This window comes from Scyliorhinus canicula, chromosome 7, assembly GCF_902713615.1.
Source record: "Scyliorhinus canicula chromosome 7, sScyCan1.1, whole genome shotgun sequence".
In the NCBI taxonomy this organism is placed as follows: domain Eukaryota; kingdom Metazoa; phylum Chordata; class Chondrichthyes; order Carcharhiniformes; family Scyliorhinidae; genus Scyliorhinus; species Scyliorhinus canicula.
The window spans coordinates 17,118,298-17,128,952 of record NC_052152.1 but is presented as its reverse complement, the minus strand read 5'-3'; the positions used below and the strand labels follow the sequence as shown (position 1 = coordinate 17,128,952).

The 10,655-nt window shown below is 47.9% G+C and overlaps 1 pseudogene; it reads left to right on the top strand.

The window, feature by feature from the left end:
- Positions 1-6,607: 6,607 nt before the first annotated feature.
- On the top strand, positions 6,608-6,776 carry LOC119969804 (annotated as a pseudogene).
- The last annotated feature ends 3,879 nt before the right edge of the window (positions 6,777-10,655 follow it).

Here is a 10,655-nt window from a genome sequence, read left to right as displayed (position 1 = left end):
TTGGATGATCTGATCCTCTGGCTGAACGCACAGATTATACCCACTTTTCTTTTTCATTTTAACATTAAATAAAAAGGTTTGTTCACTGATACTGCATTTGGAGGAAAGAGATACATAGAAATAAAGCGCAGATTTGAAATAGATCTATGACACTGTACTTGTCATGCTCTGTTCTGTGTTGTGTGGGATCAGTGAATTCATCCTGAATACATTTCCTTCGCAAATTTCCCAGCGTTACTTTGGCAGAACATCAGCAGACAGGCCCCCCCCACCTCCCGTACAGTAATATACAACCTTGCTGTAAGAAAATTGGTTGCTTGTGTTTGCCTATGCAACAGCAAGGACCAAAATGGTGGAACCAATCCATTTACACCGTCTCTCTGGATTCCTGCTAATCTTAATCTCATAACCAGGGACTATGGGGAATACACACTCCCCCACAACCCGTATAAAACTGGAGGGCCATGAACTGTGAGCAAACAGCGCGGATAAATTCTCTGTCCTCGCTAGCAGCAGCAGAGGGGTCGACTCGCAATGGAGAATCCCGCCCAAGGTTCTGAAGAGGCTTTTGAAGGCAAGCAGTGAAAGGAATACCTGGTAACAATGGAGCAGTGGCAATGAGGATGAAGCAGTCAAAGGATTCCTACCAGGGGACTATTCCTTGGAGTACTGACTGGGCGGCACGGTAGCACGGTGTTTAGCATGGTAGGACCATCGTTAGCACTGTTGTTTCACAGCTCCGGGGTCTCAGGTTTGATTACTGGTTTAGGTCACTGTGCAGAGTCTGCACGTTCTCCCTATGTCTGCGTGGGTTTGCTCCTTGCTCCGGTTTCCTCCCATAGTTCAAGTTGTGCAGGTTAGGTGGAATGGCCATGCTAAATTGCCCTTAATGTCCAAAAAAGGTTGGGTGGGGTTGCTGGATTACGGGCATAGGGTGCAGTGGTGGGCTTGGGTGGGGTGCTCTTTCCAAGGGCCAGGAAATTTTGGACACTAAGGGCAATTTATCATGGCCAATCCACCTAATCTGCGCATCTTTGGACTGTGGGAGGAAACCGGAGCACCCGGAGGAAACCCACGCACACTCAGGGAGAACGTGCAAACTCCGAACGTATATTGGGAAGAGGAACCACCACAGATTACTGATTGGCTGAGGTGGTCTTCCTTGGGTATCAGGGAAAGTGACTGTGAGGAAACTATTTCAGCAGAACTGGTAAGGCCAACTAGGACAAGCTCCTGTGAGAATTGATCCATGGATTTATCCATGAGTTATGTTTTCTTTGAAATACTTGCGTTTTTAAATTGAAAGTGGAGGAGTATGTCCAGCTGCGCAATAGGTTTGTTGCATTCCACCTGCGTGCCACCTTCAGCTACCTAGAAATGATAATGTTGTTCAGATCTTCCTCAGCATGAAGCCGGTGGAGACAGATCCTTCTGAACAGCAAAGCTCCTTCAGAAAATGATAGGTATTTCTTTCCTTCTCGAAATAAATTATTCCTGCTTTAGTTTTATTTTGAATTTCATGCTGGCTACCCCTCAGGCATTCTGTATCAGCTCCAAATAATGAGCACCCACTGAACCGAAGAAGGTAGATCCCCTACCGGAAACCCTGTTTTAACCGGGAGATTGACTCCCTACTGAAGACCAGGTCTGAGGCGTTGAAGACAGGCGACCATGACCTATACAAGAAATCCAGGTACGACACAGTAAAGCCATCAGGGATGCCAAGAGACAATACCAGACTGAGCCAGAGTCACAGACTAATGGGGCTCTCGTCGGTTGTGGCAAGGTTTAAACAACATAACGGGCTACAAAGCAAAGCCAAGTAGAATCTCTCACAGCATACCTCTTCTCGATTAACTCAATGCATTCTATGCTCGTTTCGAGCAGGAAACCAATAAACCTTTGTTAACTACCCCAGCAGCCTCGGACACACCCATACCAACCACCACAGCTTCCAAAGTCAGATCGGCCTTCTTGAAGTGAACCCTCAGAAAGCAACGGGTCCTGACGGAGTCCTTGGTTCTGCGCTCAGATCCCGTGTCGGCCAGCTGGTGTGTGTATTCGTGAATATCTTCAACCACTCCCTACTTCGTTCTGAGGTTTCCACCTGTTTCAAGAATACCAATTTCATACTGGTGCTAAAGAAAAACCAGGCAACGTGCCTCAATCACTACCATCCAGTGGCCTTGACATCTATCATTGTGGCCACCCCTAGCCACCGGGAACCCCATGGGCGTGAGTCCGCTGCCAGAGCAACGGAGAATCTCAGCCCATAGACTCTGAAATGGAGAATCCCACCCATTATGTCTTTTGGAGGCAAGAAGGGTCTTTGTTGCTCTAGAAGCATTAGGTAGGTTACTTAGTTGAGTTTAAATGTTAATGGAATTAACTTTTGGAAGAAGTATAATTTTCTGTACAGACACCTCGGACAGACAAACATTTATATTAAACTTTATTTATTTTAAAGTTCTCCTCATCCTTTTATAAACAAGTGCTAACCCAGTTACATTTTAAATCCCCAGTTGCTGTTTCAAGCTAAGGTGAGAGACCAGATTTTACCTCAGAATGTGTTGAGGGAGCTGGGCTTGCTGAACATTAAACTCAAGCCATTTTAACTCTTGGGCCCAATTTACATTTCTCTATTTTTAAAATAATCTTTATTGTCACAAGTCGGCTTACATTAACACTGCAATGAAATCACTGCGAAAATCCCCTAGTTGCCACATTCTGGTGCCTGTTCGAGTACACAGAGCGAGAATTCAGAATGTTCAATTCACCCAACAAGCACGTGTTTCGGGACTTGTGGGAGGAAACTGGAGCACCCGAAGGAAACCCACGCAGACACGGAGAGAACATGCAGACTCTGCACAGTGACCCAAGCCGGCAATCGAACCTGGGACCCTGGAACTGTGAAACAACAGGGATGCCAATTGTGCTACCATGCTGCCCTGTAACTTAAGACAAAGCCTTAGACAAAGCCAACAGAAATAACATAAGGTGGGATTGGAAAATTAAACAGGAAGCCAACCCCAATGCGGATTCAAACTATGCCTCAGGAATGTGGGGTGGCGTTTGAGATCTCGATAGAATGTGCTGATGGATTCAGCCGATTCTCAAGAGAGTAATGTGACCTGAGTCAGTGCACAATTACTGAACACCTATAATTGCTCTGAAAAGGTAGCGGTGGGTCTTCTCCTCGAATTGGTGCCATCCATAGGTGATGGCCCTTCCACAATAGTGGGGTGGTGGTGGTGTAGTGTCACTAGACTAGTAATCCAGAGGCCCAGGGTAATGTTCTAGGGACCCAGGTTTGAATCCTACCATGGGCGATGGTGCAATTTGAATTCAATAAAAATCTGGAATTAACAGTCCAATAATGAAACCATTATTAATTGTGGTAAAAAGCCATCTAATTCGCTCATGTCCTTTAGAGAAGGAAATCTGCCTTTCTTACCTGGTCTGGCCTCCATACGTCTCCATACCCACAGCAATGTGGTTGACTCTTGAAATAGCTATGCAAGGGCAATTAGGGATGGGCAATAAATTGCCAGCGATGCCCACATCCCATGATTAGTAAATTTGACAAAAGACATTCCCAGCACTTTGATGTAGCGATGATGAAAGGACAACAATATATGTTCAAGTTGAAATGATGTACTCTTTGGAGAGTAATATGGAGCTGAATGTGCTCCCAGCATATTATTTTTAGTAAAGGAGGAGATGCTTTCAAAGGCACCTTGTTGGTTGTGGGGGGAGTGAATATGGAGTTCAGTGGGAGGGGCACCAATCGCTTAAACTGCCCTGGTGCTAATGCCCGCCTCGTGTTGTTGCTGATGTACCCATCATGGAGAGGGCAAGTGTTCCAATGAGTGAGCCAATTGTGTTTCAAAAGAAATATGGACCATGATTACCAGGGGCTGGATTCTCAGACTTTGAGTCTATGTCTCCCTCCCCCAGAAAAAACACGGCCCGCGAAGTAGGCCCTCCCTTTGGCCGGCTCGCGCACCCCGGACCACCCCCCCACAGTGCCCTCAGCCCCTGAATGTTCCCCCCTGCCCGGCCCTCCCCCGACTGTGGCGGCGCTGGACTGAGTCCGCAGCCGCCTCATCGAGTTCCTGATGGGTGAGACCATGAGCGACCAATAGAGGGAGCGGAGTGGAGCATCGCGAAAGCGGCCCTGCCCCCGATTTGCTCGGGAACGGCGGCTGGGGAATCCAGCCCCAGATGTTTAAAGTTCTTAAAAGCCAATTAAGTTATTTTAGAAGTGCTGTCACTGTTGTGAATCAGTGGAACCAATCTTCACACCCAAAAAGCAATGTGATAATTGCCAGATAAATTTGTTTTAACTTGCCATGTTAATTGAGGGATAATATATTGATCAGCACACGGTGCATAACTCCCTTGCTCTGCTTCAAAAATGTGCCGCGGGTTCATTTATATTCACTCGAGTGGACAGATGGGGCGTTTAATGTCTTACCAGAGGTGGGCTGGCAAGACAGCAGTCCCTCAGTACCACACTGGAGTGTCAGTTTCAATTTGTGTGCTCAAGAACTTGAACCCTGAACCTTGTGACATAAAGGCAAGGGAACTGCCAATGGCTGCCATTCTAAAGACCAAAACTTGTTACAGCAGAGATCAGATGGCAATGGGATAGGAGATCTGCCACTTCAGCCTAAGGATAGCTGTCAGACATACTATTTAATGTAATTTTGAAAGGCTGCTGATAATCAGCGCTAAAATCTATGAAGGCCTGTTATTCTGGCGTCTTCACTGAATGTTCGAAAGGCCACGGAAATCATCTAGCGCATGTTAGTGGGTCAAAACACAATGGGGTCCTCGATTGGCAGCTGTAACTGGACTGAAATCTGGGGTGGTTGATTTTGGCACTACTCACTTGATGAAAACCCAGAGGCGGAGAGCTAAGAATTGATCAGTCTCCGTGCCTGCTTGAAACCCACTTCTTTCGCACCATTTCTCATTTGAACCTGGGACCTGCAGGCAAATGAAGCAGCTTCCTAAAACAGGTAAGTTGGGGTCTTGTTCCACCCAGCAGGTCCCGATTGGTGAGTTAACTGGGCCCCGAGAAAATATTTTAATATCTCTCTGACCGACGATACGTTCTGACCAAAGCAGGAGCGGATAGGAAAACATTGGTTTTCATTCATATAGATTGAAAGTCCAATTTTGAACAAGGAGAGTCCCTCTATTTGTTTCTCTGCCAAATACATTTCCTCTGGAGGGAATACGCCCACGATTTCTATTTCTAATGACATTTCCAAGCTCTGCACATTAGTTGAGCGTGTGTTGACCAAGCTTAAAGCCTTGTATCTACATTACAAGGTAAAACTAATTCGGCAGGGCTCCCACACAGGGAAAAATCCTGAGTAATCCGTCTCCTCCTCCGACAGAGGAAACTTTTGTCCTTGCTCAGAAATGAAGAGGAAGTGGAAAGTTCCTCTTGACATGGCACTGGCTCAGCAGGATGCTCCACGCTGCAATGTGACTGCTGGTGGCTTCACGGGTCATTGGTTTAACCGGACCCAGAGATGAATGGCATTGCATCGCAAAGGTTACTTGATCAGACCTGCAGTTTATGATTCTGTATGGAATTTCATTTTTGAATATCGAAAAACACATCTTCAAGAAATGCTCTTTACATATGGGAGTCTTGATGTGAATATATTATGGGTCCGATTTAAGGAAAAAAACAGAGTCCCATTGTGGATGTGTTTCGCGATGTGTTTCCAGCCGCTTGCAGCATCAAGAACAACTCCGCTGTTAAACGGGACTCTGCTCCTTTTTTGGACCTCAGCGAGGAACGTCCTGCTGAAGCCACCCCAAACTCCTTTCCTGCACGGATGAGCTCAGCTCGCCAATGGAGCAAGAGATAAATGGCGCCCCAATCTCCCGACCCCCAAAACGGCTTCCAGAAACCCCCCCCCCATGCTCCAACTTGTTAACTAGGGAGTCTTTGAGGCCCGCCTCCGCACCTTATCTCATAAGGGCAGGCCACCCCCCCCCCGGCCCGATCCCCCGCGCGGGCAGGATGCCATCTGGGCACTTGACACTGCCAGCCTAGCACCATGGCAGTGCCCCTGCCAGTCTGGCAGTGCCATCTGGGCACCCTGACATTGCCCATTTGGCACTGTCATTGTGTCAAGATGCCAGTGCCACAGTGTCCGGCTGGCATCAAAAGTGCCAGGATACTACACTGTCCAGAGTCCAACCACTCCCGATTGCCTAGAACCCCCCCCCCCCCCCCCCACCCCTTGAGATGCCATTACGCCTGATCCACGGTTGTAGAAACCAGGGCTAAATGGCACCACAGGGAGGTCTCCAAGGCGAGGCTGTTCGATCCCGCGCATTGGGTAACTCCAGCGTAGACATATTGGATATGTAAATCTGGATTATGCCCAGTAAGGACAAGTTCCATATCACGACACTTCGCGAGATCAAGTGAGGCCTCGCGAGGCATAGCAAGCGTAATAAATCCTGCGAGAGGCCTCTTGCGAGATTTATCGGCTTCGTCACGTCACCGGGTTGGGTACGATGAGGCCGATAGGTCGCGCCCCATAATATCTGAAACGTACATGTGAAATCTGTTGCTGTCGCTTCTCAGCCTTTTAGCTTAGATCAAATATAGTCGATGCCCCTATCGATTTAATATCTGATATGTCCCCTATTTTTGGATCAAATATTACATTTTGGGGATGGGAGATGGACAAAGGGATTGCTGCATCTACCTGCAGCTTCCACTTCTTTGGGGCAGAACAAAAAAATCAACACATCCTGCTGATCATATTTTCTGTCCGACATGCCAACAAGGTGTTGTGAGGTTCGCTTTCAAATCCATGTATACCACATCAACCATATTATCCTCATTAATCCTTCCTGCTGCCTCATCAAGCCAGTTATTTAAACTTGGGTGTGAAATTTGAGCTCGTCGAGCACACAAGATCAGCGGGCCCGGAGTGGGCTCATAAATCCCAGGCGGCAGGCCGCGCACTCTCTCGTGGAGCCAGTGAGTGCCTGCCATGGAATACACCAGAAGAAGACTTGACTGAGGTGGCTGTAGAGGTGAGTGGGTATGATTTGGTGCCCCAGTGTCAGAAACACTTCAATGATCTTTTGCTCTCTGCAGGAGTGAATACCAATTTGCCGTGGAGCTGAGTACAGATATCTTGGGGGGCAGATGTAGTTAGTGATGCTCAGGGATGAGAGGTTCAAAGTGCAAAGAGCACATATTGCCGTGCATGTGAAGGATGGGATATTTGGCTGTTGACCTTGTGTGGACGGAAGGGTGAGGTGTCTCAGCCTGTTGGGCACTTGAAGCTGGAGAGGTGGGGGTGTGAGGTGGCTGTACAGCCACCAAAAGAGCACCCTACCTTAGCCCACTACCCAGTGTCTCTCCATAACACCACCTAACCTGCACATCTTTGGGCTGTGGGGGGAAATCGGAGCACCCAGAGGAGAATGTGCCAACTCCACAGACAGTCACCCATAGTCGGAATTGAACCCAGGTCCCTCTCACTGCAAGGCAGCGGTGCTCATCACTGGAGCCGCCATCAGATGGCAGGTACTGGATGTCCAGCGGGACTCATAGGAAGATCTGGTGGAAATCCCTGAGGGTCTGTGTGCCATAGTATCTGTCATGGAGCAGTCCGTGAGGAGCATGGTCACTGTGCTGACCCTGAGTACCGAGTGCACAACCTCCTCCATTGAGGGAGCAGTGACTCTCATGAAGAGTTAGATCCCGGAGCAGAACGAAGGGTTCTTGAGGTTGAGCCGGTGTAGAAGTCAATATATTTCCTGCTTCTTGACTGTGATAGAAAGACTCAACAAAATTTGTTCCGAAAAAATAACTAGACTTCATTTACGAAAGGACTGCATGCAGTATTGGCTGCAACTTGAGTTTAGAGAGCAGTCGTTACAAACTGCTAATTCCTCCTCAAGTCCGCCCTTACACAAAGAATCAGTTCAGTATTTATGCATTATCATTATCAATATTGCGTAACTATAGCTTATTCAGGAATTCAATCAGTAGTAGAAACATAAGCAATGTCATAAATCATGGCACAACCTGCTGACCTCCTAGAACTCTTTGCCTCATCACTCATACCTTTATCTTGTCCTTTGATAGAACATTAAAATGTTGGCGACTCCTTCATCCCTGACCTTATCTTGTCTTACTCATGCAGCCCTGGGTCATGAGGAGTTAATCTTATCAAAATTAACAGAGATCAGGCATTTTGGAATAACGTGACTTTCTCTGGTCTTATTCTTGCTTTAAGTTATGCGGAGTCAGCCTTATCAGGCCTTACCGGGGTCTGGCATATTGGAATGGCTAGGTCAGCTTTTCTTACATTGTACCAAGTAGTTGACCAATTTTCCCATCAGGCCATTACTTAATTCGTAAAACGTCACACCCGAATGTGCAAGTCCTCACACCATGTCGTTTCCAGTGTAAGCGATGTATGAGGCACCCACTTCCTCTGCTAGGTGCTCATCCATCATTGGTGAGCAGGGATACCCAGACATCCCTCATTCCTGTCATCTCTCTGCCCTCCTCCCACAGCTATCCAGTCGAGGACGGCAGCTCCCCTGCCCCTCTGCCAGTGACCATGGTGTCTTCTGAGACAATGACCAATGCGGAGTGCCCAAACATGTCGCTGGTTGCACCCTCCCATGGTGGAGCCTGCTCAGGTCCCACTGGCCAGAGGACTACCACCAAGATCATCAGCATCAACAGGACAACAGAGTCAGCAACCTGCCTTCAATGCCGTTGCCAGCGAGTGGGTACTGTGAGCACAGCTTGGACTCTCATGGATGATTCTTTGTTCATTTAATCAAAGTTCTGTTTTATTTCTGTCATGGATGTGCTCAAGTACAACCCATCGAGCCCGCACAGGACCTATCTCCCCAAGAACCATTCCAAATGTCCCAGAAATCTGATGTCTTACTTCCTGCACCATCTCCCCAGCAATGCATTCATCTGCTTTAACCTCCACTTTCGATACATGTGCATGTGAGGTTCCGGAATTAATCCAGAGATTGTTACATTTGATGTCCTGCTTGCTAATTTCTTTCCTAGCACCTTAAACTCTGACTGCAGGCTCACACCCCTTTTGCTACCTATATCATGGGGTACCAAAATGGACCGTGACCACTAGCTTTTCAGCCCCCCCCCCCCCCCCCCCCCCCCACTTCAGAGTACCTGACCGCTGTTCAGCGACACCCTCCAACACCAGGGAGACAACATACCATCCTAGATTCACATCTGGGGCAAAAGAAATGCCAGCCTTTGTTCCCATCAGATCACCTATCACACCATCGATCCAAACCTTTACACGGGGCTCACGCTGTAGAAGTCCTGGTTTGCAATGACTGCTAACCAGGGATGAACAACGGTCAAGGTTTATTGATAACACTGAGCAGCTCTTACACACTATGTGTCTGCCCATGCCCATGGGAGCACTCCCACGCTCCCAAATACCTTTTGTGCCCTTGCCATCCCAACGTCCACGTGGCTGTCCGGCAACAAGGTTCGTGCTGCTGTTCTCCGACAAGGTGGGGACAGGTGAGGGGCTGCGGAAAGGCAAAGAAAGATTCATATGTCAGTTTATGGAAGCAGGATTTAAGCCAACCTTCCCGTCACACTCTCTTTCATTCTCTGCTCCACCAAAAACACTAAAGTGGGTATGTAGCATCGCAGAGGAAAACACAGGCCTCCCATGAAGAATACACCACAGCCTCACTCGTCTTTCTTGACTCCATGGTGTCCAGATACTTCAAGAGAATTACTGCCTGCTACATGACGGCTTCGCTTTATTTTGACTAGGGAGGCCTGAAAACCTGCGTCAACGACTTGGCAAAATATCCTGAAAATGCATCGAGCACATGTTCCCATCAATCACTGCTTTGCAACACTAAAAGTTTTACTACCTTGCAACAGCACAGTCGGTAATGGGGAGGGGAAGGATTGGGGGAGGGGGGGGGGGGTTATGTGGAGGGGGGGGGGGGGGGTGGCAGTTCTGTTGCAGTAACTGTGCCTGCTTTCACAAAATGTATGATAAACACAGTGCAAACCACAGACCAGAAAAATCCCACAGATCAACCCCTGGCAGACTTCTAAGCAGACCAAAGATGTTACAAAAGAAAACCTACAGAAAACAATTGTGCTGGGATTAGTCTGAACGTGTTATCTACTGGAGATGTGGTTAGAATGTCAAAACCTCTCTGCCAGAAGGAGTAGCTAATAGGCGGATAACGTCGATGAATTTGGAGGTTTTTCGGAGCAGTGGGTAAGCGTCACTGCCTCTGAGCCTGAAGCTCGGGGTTCGAATCCCACTCCAGGATTTGATGGCCAAGGAAAGTGGGTTCATAACGTGGCCAAGCTGGTTGAGCGTGTCAACCTGCAAATCCTTCCAAACACGCCAATGGCTGGTTAGGAGAGACTCCGGGTTAGTCATGCTTGATGTGGAGCAGCGCCCCTCAACCAATAAGCCCGTGTCGACAGACCAGCGACCTGTTCCAGGAATTACTCGCTATGGAAACAGTCAAAACTCTGCTATATGCAACACTAGGTGTGGGAAGAGAATTGGAATATTGGAATAGATTAATTTGAGAGAAAGTTAGATCAGCGCTTGGGGGAGAAG